This window comes from Balaenoptera physalus, assembly GCF_965194825.1.
Source record: "Balaenoptera physalus genome assembly, chromosome: 13".
Classification (NCBI taxonomy): Eukaryota; Metazoa; Chordata; class Mammalia; order Artiodactyla; family Balaenopteridae; genus Balaenoptera; species Balaenoptera physalus.
Genome location: NC_138892.1, coordinates 26,396,621 through 26,412,789, shown reverse-complemented (window position 1 = coordinate 26,412,789; position 16,169 = coordinate 26,396,621). Strand labels below are relative to the sequence as shown.

At 42.9% G+C, this 16,169-nt stretch overlaps 1 protein-coding gene across 2 annotated transcripts in view; it reads right to left on the bottom strand.

The window, feature by feature from the left end:
• The window catches only part of TMCC3 (transmembrane and coiled-coil domain family 3), a 310,722-nt gene that overhangs the window by 132,283 nt on the left and 162,270 nt on the right, over window positions 1–16,169 (bottom strand). The window contains exon 1 of one of the 2 annotated variants that reach the window (XM_082419010.1): window positions 3,601–3,749. The exons of the other annotated variant lie outside the window; for it this stretch is intronic. The gene's annotated coding sequence lies outside the window, so the exon portion shown is untranslated. Of the gene's footprint in view, window positions 1–3,600; window positions 3,750–16,169 lie in introns of those variants that run through there. 2 annotated transcript variants of the gene reach the window in all.

Sequence of the window (16,169 nt, the reverse complement as noted above, 5' to 3'; positions counted from 1 at the left end):
TGATTCCCCAGATATGGTGTTCTACAGGGTCGGAGGAGGGCTCCTGAGCAATTGGTTGGGTGACAGGTGCCACACCAGAGGAGCCAGAGGGGAAGTGGAGGAGCGTAGGTACATTCGGACACACTGAGTGGCCATCAAGTGCAGATGGAAGTAAACAGATGGATAAGTAAGTCTGGAGGTCAGAAGAGAGGGAGGAACAAGAGTTGAGCGTGGGAGTTGTAGGCACTTCGATGCTCTTTGAAGCCAAGTGTGGTCTAGAAGAGAGCAAGATGAGAGGGGAAGGGTCGGCAACAGACCCAGAGAGATGCTGGACTATCCCAATAGCCTCCTAACCAGCTCCCTGCCTCCACCCTTGCCCCCAATAATCTATTCTCCAAACAGAATCCAGGGTGATTATTTTAAAACTAAAGTCATTCTTTTACTCAAAACCCTCCAATGGCCTCTAAGTTCACTCGAAGTAAAGCAAAGTCCTTACAATGCCTGAAAAATGCCTCACGATCTGCCCTGCCCCTCTCCTCACCCCCGGCTACTTCTCTGACTTCATCTCCATGTCTACCCCTCTCCTGCTGGGCTCACTCTGCTCCAGCCTCACTGATTTCTTGCTGTTCCTCAAATGTACCAAGTACTCCCCTGCCTCAGGGCCTTTGCACTTGCTGTTCCCTTCGCCTGAATGGTCTTCTAGATATTCTACGTGTATTACTTCCCACTTCCTGAGATCTCTAGTTAAATATAAGCCAACCAGCGAGGACTTCCTTGAGCAGCCTATCCTAAATTGAAGCATTCATCCATTCCCCTTTCCCTGCTTTCTAAAACTTATTAATATCTGATATATAACCACTTGACATATAGTTCATTATATATAACATAGTATTATATAACATAGTAGTATATGCTATATACTATATTTATATTTACTATATGTCAATCACCATCTGGTATAGTATATATTAATTTTTATAATTTCCCAGCTCCAAATGTAACGTCCACGAAGCCAGCAACTTAATTTTATTCACTGCTGGATTCCTAGAGCCAAGAAAATTTCCTGGCAAGAAATATGCACGTGCTAAATTATTTGTGGAATAAATTCCAACATTTCATGATACCATAGAAAAGTAGAAGGGATCGAAGGTGTAAGAGGAAAACAAGAAAACAGTGTCACTGAAACCAAGGACGAATGTGCTGCTAAAAGCAATCGTTAACATTTATTATTGCTTATCGCTGTAGCAGACACTGTGCTCACTACTTCTCATGAACTATCTCATTTAAGACCCCGCTACAATCCTATGAGGAAGTTAAGTGAATTTCCCAAGGTCACTATGCATACTAAATCCTGCTAAGAGAGGAATTAAATTGTGTCCTAAAAACTGCCCACTGAATTGATTCACATGGAGACCACCGGTGAGCTTAAGAGAAACCTGGCAGTGTCCAGACTGGAGAAGAGTGAGAGGTGAGAGGGAGAAAAGGAAACAAGGACAGGGAAGCAGCCAGGTCTCCCCAAAGTTGGCCTGTGAAGGAGAGGATGGAGAGAGAGCTAGGGTTACACTTAAAGGGAAGGTGGGTTTTTTTCTGTTCTTTTTTTAATTGAAGTATAGTTAATATACAATATTATGTAAGTTACAGGTGTACAATATAGTGATTCACAATTTTAAGAGATTATATGCCATTTATAATTATAAAATAATGGCTATATTCCCTGTGCTATACAATATATCCTTGTAGCTTATTTTATACAAAAGAGTTTGTACTTCTTACTCCCCCACCCCTATCTTGCCCCTCCCCCCTTCCATCTTCCCACTGGTAACCACTAGTTTGTTCTCTGTATCTGTGAGTCTGCTTCTGTTTTGTTACATTCACTAGTTTGTTGTATTTTTTAGATTCCACATATAAGTGGTATCATACAGCATTTGTCCTTCTCTGACTTATTTCACATAGCATAACACCCTCCAAGTCCTTCCATGTTGCTGCAAATGGGAAAATTTCATTCTTTTTTATGGCTGAGTAGTACTCCACTGTGTGTGTGTGTGTGTGTGTGTGTGTGTGTGTGTGTATACATATATATAGATATATATCTATATATATGTACCACTCTTCTTTATCCATTCGTCTGTTGATGGACATTTAGGTTGTTTCCATATCTTGGCTATTGTAAATAATGCTGCTATGAACACTGGGGTGCATGTATCTTTTTGAATTAGTGTTTTGTTTTTTTTCCGGATATGTACCCAGGAGTGGGTATATGGGAGTTCTATTTTTAGTTTTTTGCAAAACCTCCATACTGTTTTCCACAGTAGCTACACTAATTTAGAATCAAGGTGGGTTTTATTTTAGGTGACAACAAGATAATTTGAATTTCTAAAACACAACCCCTTGTAGAGTTTTGCTTAGCAACTCTATGGGAGCAATCAGCATAGATAAGGTATTTGTTTTCCCTGTTTCCTGCTCCAAAGAAATTCAGATTTTTGCTTACAAAGTTGGTTTTTAAAAATCCTTGGGTATGCATAAAAATTGCTTGCCACATCCTACAGGATGGAGAAATCTATAGAAAAGATGTGTAATTGGGTCAACATAAAAAAGAAACAAAAAGACCTGCTCCAGTTCTCTTGGGAAGCTGAAAAATCAGGGCTTTAGAAAAATCAATGGAGCCATACTATTCTGTGACAATGCACAGGAGAGGCCCACACACTGGACCTCCAGGCAGAAAACCCAGCTGGCTGGTCCTTCTGGGCTAGCCACTGTTGAACTTTGTCACCTTGTGCAATCTGCCCAACTTCAGTGTCAGGATAATGTTTATTATGGCTCTCTTGGCTCTGGGCAGAATCAGATGAGGTGGAGCCAGTAAAAGGGCTTTATACAAATGCAAGGTATTGCCAGTATTTCCTGTGACTGAAGGTAAGTAAGCATTAAATGATACTTATTATAATGTATGCAGCCTGGAAGCAACCTGTTTGGATATGTGTACAAACATTCACCAACTGATTCAAGGGAACAAAAAAAAATTCAGCGATTTCTTAACAGTTCCACAAGGTCGTTTATTTAGACCTGCATATTTATCTTTCATTCCTACAACTGGTGTTGTGGAAGCTGACTGACTGTGAATCAGGTTAAACCAGGCCTAAGCTTGAAGTGCTGTCTGCTCTCTGAAAATGCTGACTGTGACATACTTACTTTCAGTTTGCTCTGAATCTGACAATGTAACAATTCTGTACCCAAATCTTGGCACATCTAAATGCTTGTGCATTTACTAACCAAAGAAAAACCAGTACAGCCAGTCTAATTATAGACAGTCCAAACAAGCTTCCAGCCTCTCTCCTAAACACTTCCGAATTGAGGCCTTACTTAGGGCAAGATCACACATGACACCAGCCCTGTACCAACTCCCCGAATGCGTTCATTTCTTATGGAGACACAGACGTGGCCATCTCCAATTAGAGGGCCAAAGAAGAGAACGGTTAGGGCTTTACTTTTAATTTTTAAAATGTAAATAATCAAGTCCTGCCCTTTAGCTATCACTGTATGTTACAAATATTGAAAATGTTGAACGAGGGTGGAGGTGGTGGATTAAGTGTTACAGAGACCAAATGCATCAGGCGTTTCACTTACATAACATTCTGGGCTCCAAGAACCTCTGAGTAGGAGTGAATCAATCCCACATTCAAGCAGATAACAGCTAAGTCACCCTTTCCACACAATTCTTCCTGGCATCCTCCTCTGTCTCTGCAAAACAAGATTGGTTCTCCTTCTTTTCCCTGACCCCCAGGGCCTGGGGTCCTCTGCTGCCCAATGACAGTAACACTCAAATTGCACCATCTGGGCTGCTGTGGCTGTAGCTAGCAACAGCCAAGGTGGGGCTGGGGAGAGTAGAACTTCGGTGATGCACTCGTGACTTCTAAAAGAGTTGCCTTCTACGGCTGCCAGGGAATTCTCCTTGCCTCCAAATCGGCCCTGACTAGGATCTTGAGTATTTTCAATGGAAAAAAAGGGAGGAGGAGGAGGAAGGAGAGGAGGAGGAAGGAGAGGAGGAGGGGGAGGCTTGGAAGGGGCAGGAGTGGGGTGGGAGAGGAAGAGGAAGAGCAAGAAGAAGGCAGTGCAATTCTGCTTTACTGGGTGTTTGGCACCCAAGACTGAAGTTGGACTTCAGGAAATAAATATAATTGAAACCAAGTGCCCCTAAAACTGAGTTCCCTTACCAAGCTGATGATTAATCACTCTCTCTAAAACTTTATTCCCATTCTTGTCCCCTCTGACCTCAATTCTGTGCTAACCGAACACTAATCAACCAGTCATATGACTAAGATTGCTGTTGTCAATAACATTGTTAATGTACTAAAATTGCTATTCTAGATGTCATCTTTAACGTACAAACTCAGGTTGTTTCTCTAGGGCAAGATAAGCTCACAGACCCCCAAGCCATGGACCACCCGGCCAGAGAATGGTAAACCAGAGACATCCTGACTTCCGAAAGCACAATTAAGAAATGTCACAGAGGGCTTCCCTGGTGGTGCAGTGGTTGAGAATCCGCCTGCCAATACAAGGGACACGGGTTCGAGCCCTGGTCTGGGAAGATCCCACATGCCGCGGAGCAACTAGACCCGTGAGCCACAACTACTGAGCCTGCACGTCTGGAGCCTGTGCTCCGCAACAAGAGAAGCCACGATAACGAGAGGCTCGCGCACCGCGATGAAGAGTGGCCCCCGCTCGCCGCAACTTGAGAAAGCCCTCGCACAGAAATGAAGACCCAACACAGCCAAAATAAATAAATAAATGAATAAATTTATTAAAAAAAAAAAGATTTATTAAAAAAAAAAAAAAAAAGAAATGTCACAGAAATGTCACAAGACGAGGATGACCAGGTTCTTTGTTCTTCTCCTTAAAATGACCCCTAACTCAAAGACCAAGTTGGAGTGTATCTGAGGCTGTCTCCCACTCCCTTGCTTGGCGCTCTGCAAGAAGTCCTTACTTTGCTGCAAACTCCCGCTGTCAGTTTGGCTTTCCGCACTGCGGGCACATGAGCCCTTTGCTCGGTCACATCATGATGATCACCATTGGTGAACTTCCACAAACTACCTCTGACCAGACTTTCCCTCCTCCCTTTCTGCAGCTGGCCCACCCTCCGTGCCTCAGCCATCCTGCATCGCTCACCATTCCCTACACATGCTAACCTGCCCCATCTCCGCGCTTTGCATTCCTGCTGATGGATAACCCCTCCTCTCTCACAGAAACCCCACCCTCTGGGCCCAGATCAAATGCTCCTCCCCAAAGAAGTCTTCCTCAATTATTAGAAGCAGTAACTTCTTCCTCTCACCCCAAATAACATTTTGTCTACATCAGTAAGTAAAGCTGGTAATAAGATTACTCACTGAGCACACACTATGGGACAGAAATCATGCGACGCACTTTATACATTTTATTTCCTTTAATCCTCACAATGACCTCCATGAGGACACACCGTTATTATTATTGTTCCCTTTTGTAGATGAGAAAACTGAGGCAGAGAAAGGTTAGGTACTTTAAAAGGGAAGTGGGGGCACTGGACTGGGGCCGGTTTGACTCCAGAGCTCACATGTTCTACTACATCTTGTCTTGTATTGTAATGATTTGTGCACATGTCCCATCTGCTTTATGAATTTCTGAGGTCATATATCTTTGGATATCCCATTATATTAACTCAGGGCCTGGCTCAAAGTGGGTGCCTGAATTTGAGCAAAAGTAATTTGGTGTGGTTTTATGCATCTCTAGATAGATCACTGTGCCTGATTTTTCCAGGCATATGATCCCTCTCTACTCCATCCAGCATAAAGGCTTTAGGACAAGTCAAGAGCAGCAATTATAACTGGCCGTCCAAAGTCAAGAATCCAAGACCCAGGGAAATAGGAGACATATGACCCTTGAAACTTTCAAGCAGCGTCAAAGGGGCCCACAGGACATGGGCACCATTGTTTCTTAATTTTAGTGACCAGGTAACTGAGACATATAAGAACTCTTAGAGTGGCGAGTCCTAGGAGGGTCTTTCTTTTCAGGTAAGTTTATTATAAATGTATGTGTGCTGCAGTCAATGTTTCTTCATATTCTCTGTTTTCAGTCTCGTGGAGAAAAATAAATTCTTGTTGAGAGCACAAGGCGATATGGCTCAAACAGCAGATGGGCTTTCATGTTAAGTGGACACGAGAGCCTTCATATGGAAATGAAGACCCCACAAAACAATTAAGCCTGAGTATGCTTACGCCAGGTCTGATGGAGATTGTACAGTGGTGGAGGAATATGATAGGTTAAGGAGTGTGAGGTAACTGCAGTAAACTGGGGGAAGCCTGGCAAATCCCGTTTGTTCAGGCTCTCTCCGAGGTCCCTTTGTCTTTGGAGATAAGGATGCTCCTTTCCTCCGGGTGTAGGGAAGACACCGCTCACCCGAGGGTTTTGTGACCTGTGTCAGGGGAGAAGAGAGAGGAAAGGTCAGGGTGACCCTCCTGCTTGTGTTGTTTTCTCAAATTCCTTCAGCAAAAAATATTCAATATGCCAAGTGCCATATTTTGGGGTAGCGTGTCCTGAACCCCATCAGTCCCAACTCTGCTCCACTTTTGTGACTTAACATTTGTGCCTGGGTCTCCCTGTCTGATAACGGAGGTAACGTCAGCACCTATTCATCCGTAAGGTGACTGGAGGACAGAATGGGATAATGCCTATAAAGCACCCAGCACTGTATACTCAGGAGACGTTAGCTCTTATTGTTTAGCAATTACTATTATTAATATTAAATGGCTACTGTTGGAAGTCATGGTTTATAGCTCACAGGAACACTTTTTTCATCTGAAAAATTCCTCACTGAAGTTTATTGGTTAGTGTTATTTTTTTCTGCTCTACAGAGCTAGCAGTGAATATAGACAACCACACCTCTGAACATAAAGAATGAGGAGAGATAAACTGTAGCAGGACCATCTAACAATTAAAGCTGCTTGAAATCCGAGACTGTTAGCAGCCCCCCTTTCCCTACCCAAGGGAAGATGCCTCATATGGATGTTGCCTTTGGTTCAACTTCAGCCCCCTAAGGTTCTACTTTTAAGAGCCTAGCCACTTTTCCCCAGCTACTTACAATGATGATTCTCAAACTTTAGAGGCCATAACAATCACTTAGGGTGTTTAACAAATGCATATTCCCGGGCCCACCACAAAGTGTTATGATTTAATAAAGAGCATCCCAGGTGATTCCAATAACAGTGGTGCGCAGTAACTGACACCTTAGAAATACTTCACGAGTAAGTTTATTTCCTGCATCAGAAAAAAATGGAAAAACTTCTTTTAATTTTCTAACTATCTACATTTTAAAAAAAAACGAATGTTGGGGCTTCCCTGGTGGCACAGTGGTTAAGAATCCTCCTGCCAATGCAGGGGACACGGGTTCGATCCCTGGTCCGGGAAGATCCCACATGCCGCGGAGCAACTGAGTCCATGAGCCACAACTACTGAGCCTGTGCTCTAGAGCCCGCGAGCCACAACTACTGAGCCCGCGCGCCTAGAGCCTGTGCTCCGCAACAAGAGAAGCCACCGCAATGAGAAGCCCGCTCACCGCAACTAGAGAAAGCCTGCATGCAGCAATGAAGACCCAACACAGCCAAAAATAAATAAATAAGTGGGTGTGTCTATTAGCTATGACTTATTCTGGTGAGTAATTTTTAAAGTCTCCCTTAACTTCTTGTTGCTGATGAAACACTGAACAGTTACTCTATTGTTCCTTCCCAAGGTTGTAGACTGGTGTATTATTTTAAGACAGGCCAAGATCTTAACATGGTTCTTCTGATTCTGGGACAAGGAGGCCTGAGTTTACTATTACTAACAAACTCTGTGGCTTCCCTTCCAAATGGCTACAGTCAGGGTGGTGATGTGATTACAAAGAACATGATGAAGAGGTGGCGCAGTCTCTGAAGCAGAGTGCTCACAAACCTAAAATTCAGTAACATCTGATATATAACCATCTGACAGATATACATACATATATATATATACATACATATATATATATATAAATATACATATATATATGTGTGTATATATATATATATATATATATATATATATATATATATATATATATATATATATAAAATCAATCCCCAGAGATTTGGAACGGAGGACATCAGGAGAGAATGCAGTTGCAAATACTAGATCTGCTCCAGGACCAACCAATCAGAGCATTCATTCCTTTCCCTTGACTCCAATGACTGGGGGCAGCATAGTACTTAAGACCAATAAGACCACAAACTCTAGGGGCAGACTGCCTGAGTTTCAAATCCAGCTCCTATACTCACTACTGTGTGATCCTGGGCAAGTTACATAACCTCTCTGTGCCTTGATTTCTTCATCTATAAAATGGGACGTTGTAAGAATACAGTTGGTTCATGGTAAGTGTTATTATTATTAGATGCTATTATTGGATGGTCATGTGACCCAAACCAAGCCAATGACATTCAGTCCGAGGACTTTTGCTGGAGATACTTCTGCTAGAGTTGCTAAATTGGTGAAAATATAAGCTGAGAACTGCCAGGGGCCACCTGTGGAGAAAGTCTTCCTGAGACTGAACCTAGTCATGCCTGGACATCTAGTGTGGGACTTTTCAATGACATGGGGTATTAACTCCCCCTTTTTTTTAAGTTGGTTTGAGTTGGTTCCAATTACCTGCAAACAAAAGAATTCTGACCTAGCTTTACTGAGACATAATCCACATGCTATACAATTCCCCCATTTAAAGTATACAATTCAATGGTTTTTAGTACGTTCACAGAGTTGTGCAACCATCACTATGATGTAGGAGTTTTGATCCAAAACTCCTCAGACATGGCTCAGTAGGCATGAGGTGTGAATGGCGGTGGAGACGGACATGCACAAATCTGCTTTCAAAGTTGCCACAATTTTGAAACTACTTTTAAAGTTGGAATCAACCAACTCTTTGATTTGGAAGTGGCTTACAGCTCAGCACAGTATAATGGAAAAGAAGTGAACTGGAAATTAGAACCCCTAGTTTCTTTTGAAGCAAATTATAAAATCCCTATGATCCCTTCATACTCCACATAATTTTATACTTTTAGTCAAATCCTGTCATTTTTCATGATAAAACTGAGGACCAGACAGGTTAAGCCAACTGCCCAAGTTGACAGAGGGATTTACTGTTAGACACATTCAAGAATACAGTTCAGTTTTCTCTGTCGCTAGTTTCAAGCAGTTCTTACTTTTTCTGCAGGATTTCATACTCAAGATCCAGGTCAATCCCTTGAAATGCTTGGAGGTTAAGAGAGTCTTTGAAATACTAATCAAATATTTATTCATTCATTCTAGAAATACACTGTGATTAAGGGTATTCCCCAAACTTATGTTCAATTTCAGTGTATCTCTCTTTAGATAAGATAGTGTTCTACCTATAACCAAGAGGAAAATTAATATACTTTCTTTAAAGCAGGATATGATAGTTAATGGTAAAAATACTCTATGGTGTTTAGTATGTTAAGTAGATCATGGACTGGCAAGTTTCTACACACGTTTGTGCAATAATCTTGGTTTGCAGGACCAGGAGGTTTAATTACAAAAAAAGTCCTGCTGGGGATAAGGATGGATGATGGTTAAGGGAAAAACTGCACTCTTCATCTAATAAAAAGAAAGAGATTTGATAACCAAACTGAAAATTTAGAATAATTTCACCTCTAACAGCCCGAGGGCCTTTAGATGAGTTAGCAAAGGCATAAAGAACCCTTTAGTTGTTAATAATTACAAATCTGTCCATCTGGGCACAAAAGAACTCTCTATACAGGCTTTCGAAACTTTTAGAAACACACTTCCTGGAAGAACCTGAGAGTTTGGATCTGGCCAACAAAATGTAATCCAGTCCGGGGCAGGATGCATCGTACTTAGCCATATTCAAGGACAGAAAGGCATTTGCTTTATCTGGGCTATCCTGTGAAAACACATTAAGAACACCCAGGGAAATATCATCAGCAGGGGTATTATTTGTGGTCATCATTGTTTTTAATGCATGTTTTTTCCTTTGGGACTCTAGATAAAATTAGTTGAACCCTGTAAAAGAGTACTAGATGTTTTATTTAAGTTACAAGCAAGAGGTAGTAGAATTTTTACACGGAGTTCAGTGGTGAGATCTTTGTATGGGCTTCAAGGGGAAAATAGTGAAAAAGAAAGGAAAAATTGTCCATAATTCCACCAGCCTGATACAACTATTATGAGGGCTTTGATGCATTTTCGTTTACTTTTCTCCTAAGTAGTCACTGTATACACTTGCAATTGAGAGGAGAAAAAGCTCTAAGATGTCCTGGCGAGACCTGCCTTTACCGAACTATCTTCCCTCCCAGCACATATATTCTCAGCCTTCAAAACCAACAAGACCCATCCCATCACCCCAGCTAAGGTGGTTAATACAAGCCCAGGATTCCCAGGGATGCGGGCAAATAAGCAGCATCACCAGGCTATCACCCCCATACAGTTCTGACAGCCCAGTACCCCAAACCTCTCCACTCTGTCCTCAGAACCCTAGTACTTCATCAGCAAATTCCTCTCTATCCTCAAACTTTGAACATTTTCTTCACTTTCTTATTCTAATTGAAACCTTTGGTCACTGCTTCCTCTGCTGTTTTTGCTCCCACTGTCATTGTGCTATGGCCCCGAATCCACCTCCAAAGTTGGCCTCCTTGCTCCTCTGTGTCAAACATCTTCCTTTCTCTCTGTACTCACCACCTTTTAAGAGTTATCATTAGACTCGACCACAGGCTGCTCCTCCTTGCTGCAGTTACCAAGAGAAAGCCACCCCCTATCACTCTCCTCTCATTCTTTTTTTTTTGGCCATGCTGCACGGGCTTGGGGGATCCTAGTTCCGCAGCCCGGGATTGAACCTGGGCCCTTGGCAGTGAGAGCACGGAGTTCTAATAACCGGACGGCCAGGTAACTCCCCATCTCCTCTCATTCCTTAAAGATTTTAGCCCCTGACTCACTGTTACCTTTGCCAACATTACTCATGTTATAAAATACTTCGTGATTTCCAAATCCACAGCGGAGCCTCCCAATACCCCTGCCTCTAGGTTCCTTGACCACTTTTCCATCAAATATCTTGTCCTCCACCCTACCTCAGCTTCCCCCACAGTCATGCTCTAGACCGTGTCATTGCCAAAACCCCACTGCCTCTCTCATCCATTTCAAGCATCCCAGCCACCACTTCCTTGATTTCCAGCTCACTCCCTTCAGTACCCTCCCAATCCACGGAGACCTATGATGCACTGATCCTACCATCTGTTCACTATCATTAATATCCTCCGTATCTCCACTTAGCTTCTTAAAGCAGCTTATCATTCACTTACTTATACCCCCAACTCCCTTGCCTCTCCTTCCCTTCATAATATTCACCCAGCAAAACCTCTGCCTTGGTTAAATCTGACTCTCCACTTACTCTGTGCCTGCATGAGTGTAGCTCAGCATGGCTGGAGAAGAACATACCCATGTGGCTGCTCTCATCTTAGATCCATGACCAGAAACCAGGATTGCCACCTGCTAATCCTACATTTCCCTGGTCCCTCTGCTCTTCCTCTCTCCTAGACGGTCCATTCATGCTCCTCTCTCTTCAAACCTCCAATACCTCCTCCTCCCCCATCCTCACTCTTGGCTCATGATTTTGCTTTCCACTTCCCTGAAAAAAAAAAAAAAAAAAAAAAGGGCTTCCCTGGTGGCGCAGTGGTTGAGAATCTGCCTGCCAATGCAGGGGACACGGGTTCGAGCCCTGGTCTGGGAAGATCCCACATGCCGCGGAGCAACTGGGCCCGTGAGCCACAACTACTAAGCCTGTGCGTCTGGAGCCTGTGCTCCGCAACGAGAGAGGCCGCGATAGTGAGAGGCCCGCGCATGGCGATGAAGAGTGGCCCCCACTTGCCGCAACTGGAGAAAGCCCTCACACAGAAACGAAGACCCAACACAGCCATAAATAAATAAATAAAATTTAAAAAAAAAAAAAAAAAAAAAAAAGTAGCAATCAGAAGAGAACTTCCACAAGTTCCCACTGCCACATCGACCCACCATGTGCATTGGTGCCTGTACACACACTGTGCTTTCCCTCCTGTCGCAGATGAATTGTCTGTGATCCTGAGGCCAACCTTCTCTTCCTGCTCTACATCCCAAACCCCCTTCCCTACTCAAGGGCATCTCGCCAGCGATTCTCCCCTCTCTTTCCTGCATCATTTTATTTTCTCCCTCATGGATTGTTTACAATAGCATACAAACATGTTGTTATCTTCCCATCCTTAAAAATCCCTCTCTTGACCTCATTAACCTCCATTAAAACTAAGTCAGGGCTTCCCTGGTGGCGTAGTGGTTGAGAATCTGCCTGCCAATGCAGGGGACACGGGTTCGAGCCCTGGTCTGGGAAGCTCCCACATGCCGCGGAGCAACTAGGCCCGTAAGCCACAACTACTGAGCCTGCGCGTCTGGAGCCTGTGCTCCGCAACAAGAGAGGCCGCGATAGTGAGAGGCCCGCGCACCGCGATGAAGAGGGGACCCCCGCTTGCCGCAACTAGAGAAAGCCCTTGCACAGAAACAAAGACCCAACACAGCTAAAAATACAAAATAAATAAATAAATAATAAAAATAAAGGAATTCCTTTAAAAAAAAAAAAAAAGACGTATTAAAAAAAAAAACAAAAACACCAAGTCAAATCTTGTCCATCTGGCTCAAAACCCCTGAAATAGCTCCCATCCCACTCAGAGAAAGGCCAAAATCCACCAAAGACCTCCACCGCTGGACCTCACCTACTCCTTCACCCTCTGTGCCTCGGCTCTTCATTTTTCCGAACACACGTGCCCAGCACGCTTTACTGGGGCCTTTGTACTTGCTGTTCCCTCAGGCTGAACACCCATTCCCTCGCTCCACACCTTTAACCAAATGTGTCATCTCCGTGAGGCTTTCCCTGGCCTCCCTGTGTAAAACTGCAATGCGACCACACTCTCGATACTCCGTATCTCTTCCCTGCTTTATTTTCCTTCTTTGCACTTACCGCTTTCTAACATATAATGTACTTACTTGTTAGGTTTATTGACTATTTTTCCTAGTCAATATCCACAGAGCTGGAATATAAACCCTGTAAGAGCAAGAATTTTTTTTTTGTCTACTTCGTTTACTGCCAATGTATCCTCAGCACTGCAGTGCTTGGCACATAGTAGGTGGACAATAACTATCAGTGGAATGAAAGAATGGTTAAAATTAAAGACACCGGCATAATGTCTTATAATTTTAAAGTTTTCACAATCATGTTTATTTACGATTCTCCTACGGCATCTGCATTAGAGTTCTTTGAATCAAACACACATGAGGACCTTCATTTTATCATGTTCTACTGTAAACACGTCCTTGTCTTTCAAATAGAATTTGATTTCAGAATGGGAAAAGTGAAAATCCTGGAGCACCTTCAGTAATTCACCGAGTCTCTTTCCCTGCGTTCATTCTGGTTTATACTGAGTTTGGTTTGGAGGGAGGAGGCCTTTGTCTTGGGGAGTAGAGAAGGCCTTGGGAGGACTTCAGAAAGACTATCTGGCAACAGAAAGCATCATTCAGAGCTTAGAAAGAAACCTGTTCAGAGAGTAAGGGGAAAAAAAAATAGGCACTGGAAAGAGAAGGTGGAATCAGTCACATACCACCTGAGAATGTGGTTCTCTGGGTCAGAAGAACACTGTGGCCCAAAGCAGCTTCCAAGATCAAAGGAAAAGTGGCATTCCACAATAGAAATAAAGATTTTAGCCACGATTAAAAGTAAAAATAAAAACAAACCCACAACAGGACAGAGATTCCAAAACAATAGGGAGACAGTGAGCTCTGAAGCTGAAAAGACCTCCATCTGAGGCTGGTCCCCCCACTTCCCAGTGCTGGGAGGTAGTTCTAAGCACTGCCTGGGAAACGGGAGGGGCTGGGCGGATGTTAGCTCCTCCCCCACCCCAACCCCCCACTGTGTCCCCAGAGCCCAGCACAATGCAAGACACTGAGCGGATGCCGAACAAATAACACTTTAGCGCACAAATTCATAACTCAGGAGAAGGAACTTCTCAAATCGAGCTGCCTCTACCTTTGCACCAGACTTCACAGAATTTGCTTGTTTCTGTTTTTTTTTTTCCTCACTTCACTGCACCCTCTCACCGTCTGCTTAACCCACTCCTGAAATCATCTTCCCATTTGTTGTTTGCGTCTCCACTCCACAATGGAGCTGGCGTTGGAGACATCAGTCTCTCAGCTACCAAACATTAATTTCCATTTAAAACAAAGTGTTTTAGCACAGAAATGGGGACACAGGAGGCACCAGTGCACCCTGGGTTCCACTTATTACTCCAGGCTGACAGATTTTTCATCAAGTTCTTGTTTTTCTCCTCTGGAGGAAAGCTTATTTCCATAGAAGGATTTCCCCCCTTTGTGCTCATTCTTTGTTCACAGTTTTAGTGTTTACTTTTGCTTTTTATCTTTGCATAATCCTTTCAGTTTCAAGAATCTAAAGAGATTCTGGATTGGAATCCCTTGCCCTTCCCTGAAAATATCTCTGGTTCCTGCCAATAGGGGTTGACACATTTCCCTAGTGTTCCTTTCACATCTTTGTAATGCAAAAGAGTGCTGGTAAATCGTGTGGACAAGCCTCAGATAACCTGGTGTTTGTTTATGGGATATTTTTCAAGTCTTCAGCCAAGACTGTGCAACAATAAGTTCGTTTCAATGGAGTTCCTGGAGAGAGGGTTCCAGATCAGTCTGGACTACGTAACCACTGACCTATTCAGAAGTCCAGCAGAGTTAAAGAGGTGGAGGGTCTCTTTGCTTGGAAGGCTGGGAAGCCCATTCCTCAGAGAACAGCTGTGCCCACTGAAGCAAGAGGCTGCTTTCCCCAAGCAATAGGGGGAGGGGGGCTTGGGAACTGCTTGGTAAACACTGGAGCAGCAAAAAAAGTGACGTGAGGAGGGCACCCCCAGCAGAATATACTCTCCATGAATGAAGGCAGAAGCCTCTTCTTGTTTTGTTCACAATGTCTCCAGCACCTAACTATGTGCACAAGTAATAATTACTGTTCAGTAAATATTTATGGAATGAATGAATGAATCAGGTAGAAGGACAGGGCACCACGAGAATCTTCTTGAATAAAAGGGGCAGTTTTGGCAGGCGTTAAATATGCTGTTGCCATGTTAAGTTTTACTAGAAAATGTTCGTAATTCTACTGAAACCCCAGATTGCTGTGGCCTGGAGAATAAAATGAGTCACCAAAGCTTTTTTTTTTTGGCCATATATGACAAACCAAAAAAGGGGGCTTCAATCAAAAACTATAGGGCTTAGTATGGGCCAAATATGGTGCTAGGCAGGAGATGAAAAACTAAGATAATGACGCCTATACACAGAGCTATATCTATGTGTTATTATGTATGTGTATATAGAAATATACAGTTACTATTTATCAGCACTTGCCTCATGTCAGACCCCGTTTAATTCTTCTAATACCACTAAGATGTTGTAGCATTATTGTTTCCATTTTACAGACACAGAAATAGAGGCCAAGAAGTTTTAAAAAAGGCTGAATATAAGGCAACCTTGACAGTAAGGTGATTCGTCCTTTCCCCAATGAAAAAACTACCCTCTTCCAAAGATTCTTGGCTAACTTGAATAAGAAAGCTTTTAGAAACGACAGTACAAAATCTCTTATATGCACTGTTCAAAATAAGGAACCCACCAGAGTCACTTACTTAATTCTTCTCTTGGCCAGAAGAAGAAAAGACAGAAATAAAGTTTGAGTATTCCTTTCTTGAAAAGATAATCAAAATTTTATATAATCTTGGGGAGCTACAGTTACCAATTTGAATAATGTTACCCCACGACAATTAATTGACAGGTAATGTTATTTCCATTGGAGATACTATTAAATTTTAGAAAATCTGGATGTCTCCAAGTGGGTTTCTTAGAGACAACTCTAAAAAGGTGTTTAATGGTTACTAAAAACAGAGTAGGATTTTATTATGGGAAGGTTTTCAGCCTTCAACTTTATCCAACAGCTTTCTCTTCTAAACTGCCTTACTGTTTAACTCTCAGTCTCTGTACTTACATTAACACCCTCTCTTGCAGGCCTAGGGTTTTTTTAACCAGCAATTGCTAAAAAGGAAAACTGTTGTTTCAGGCCACAG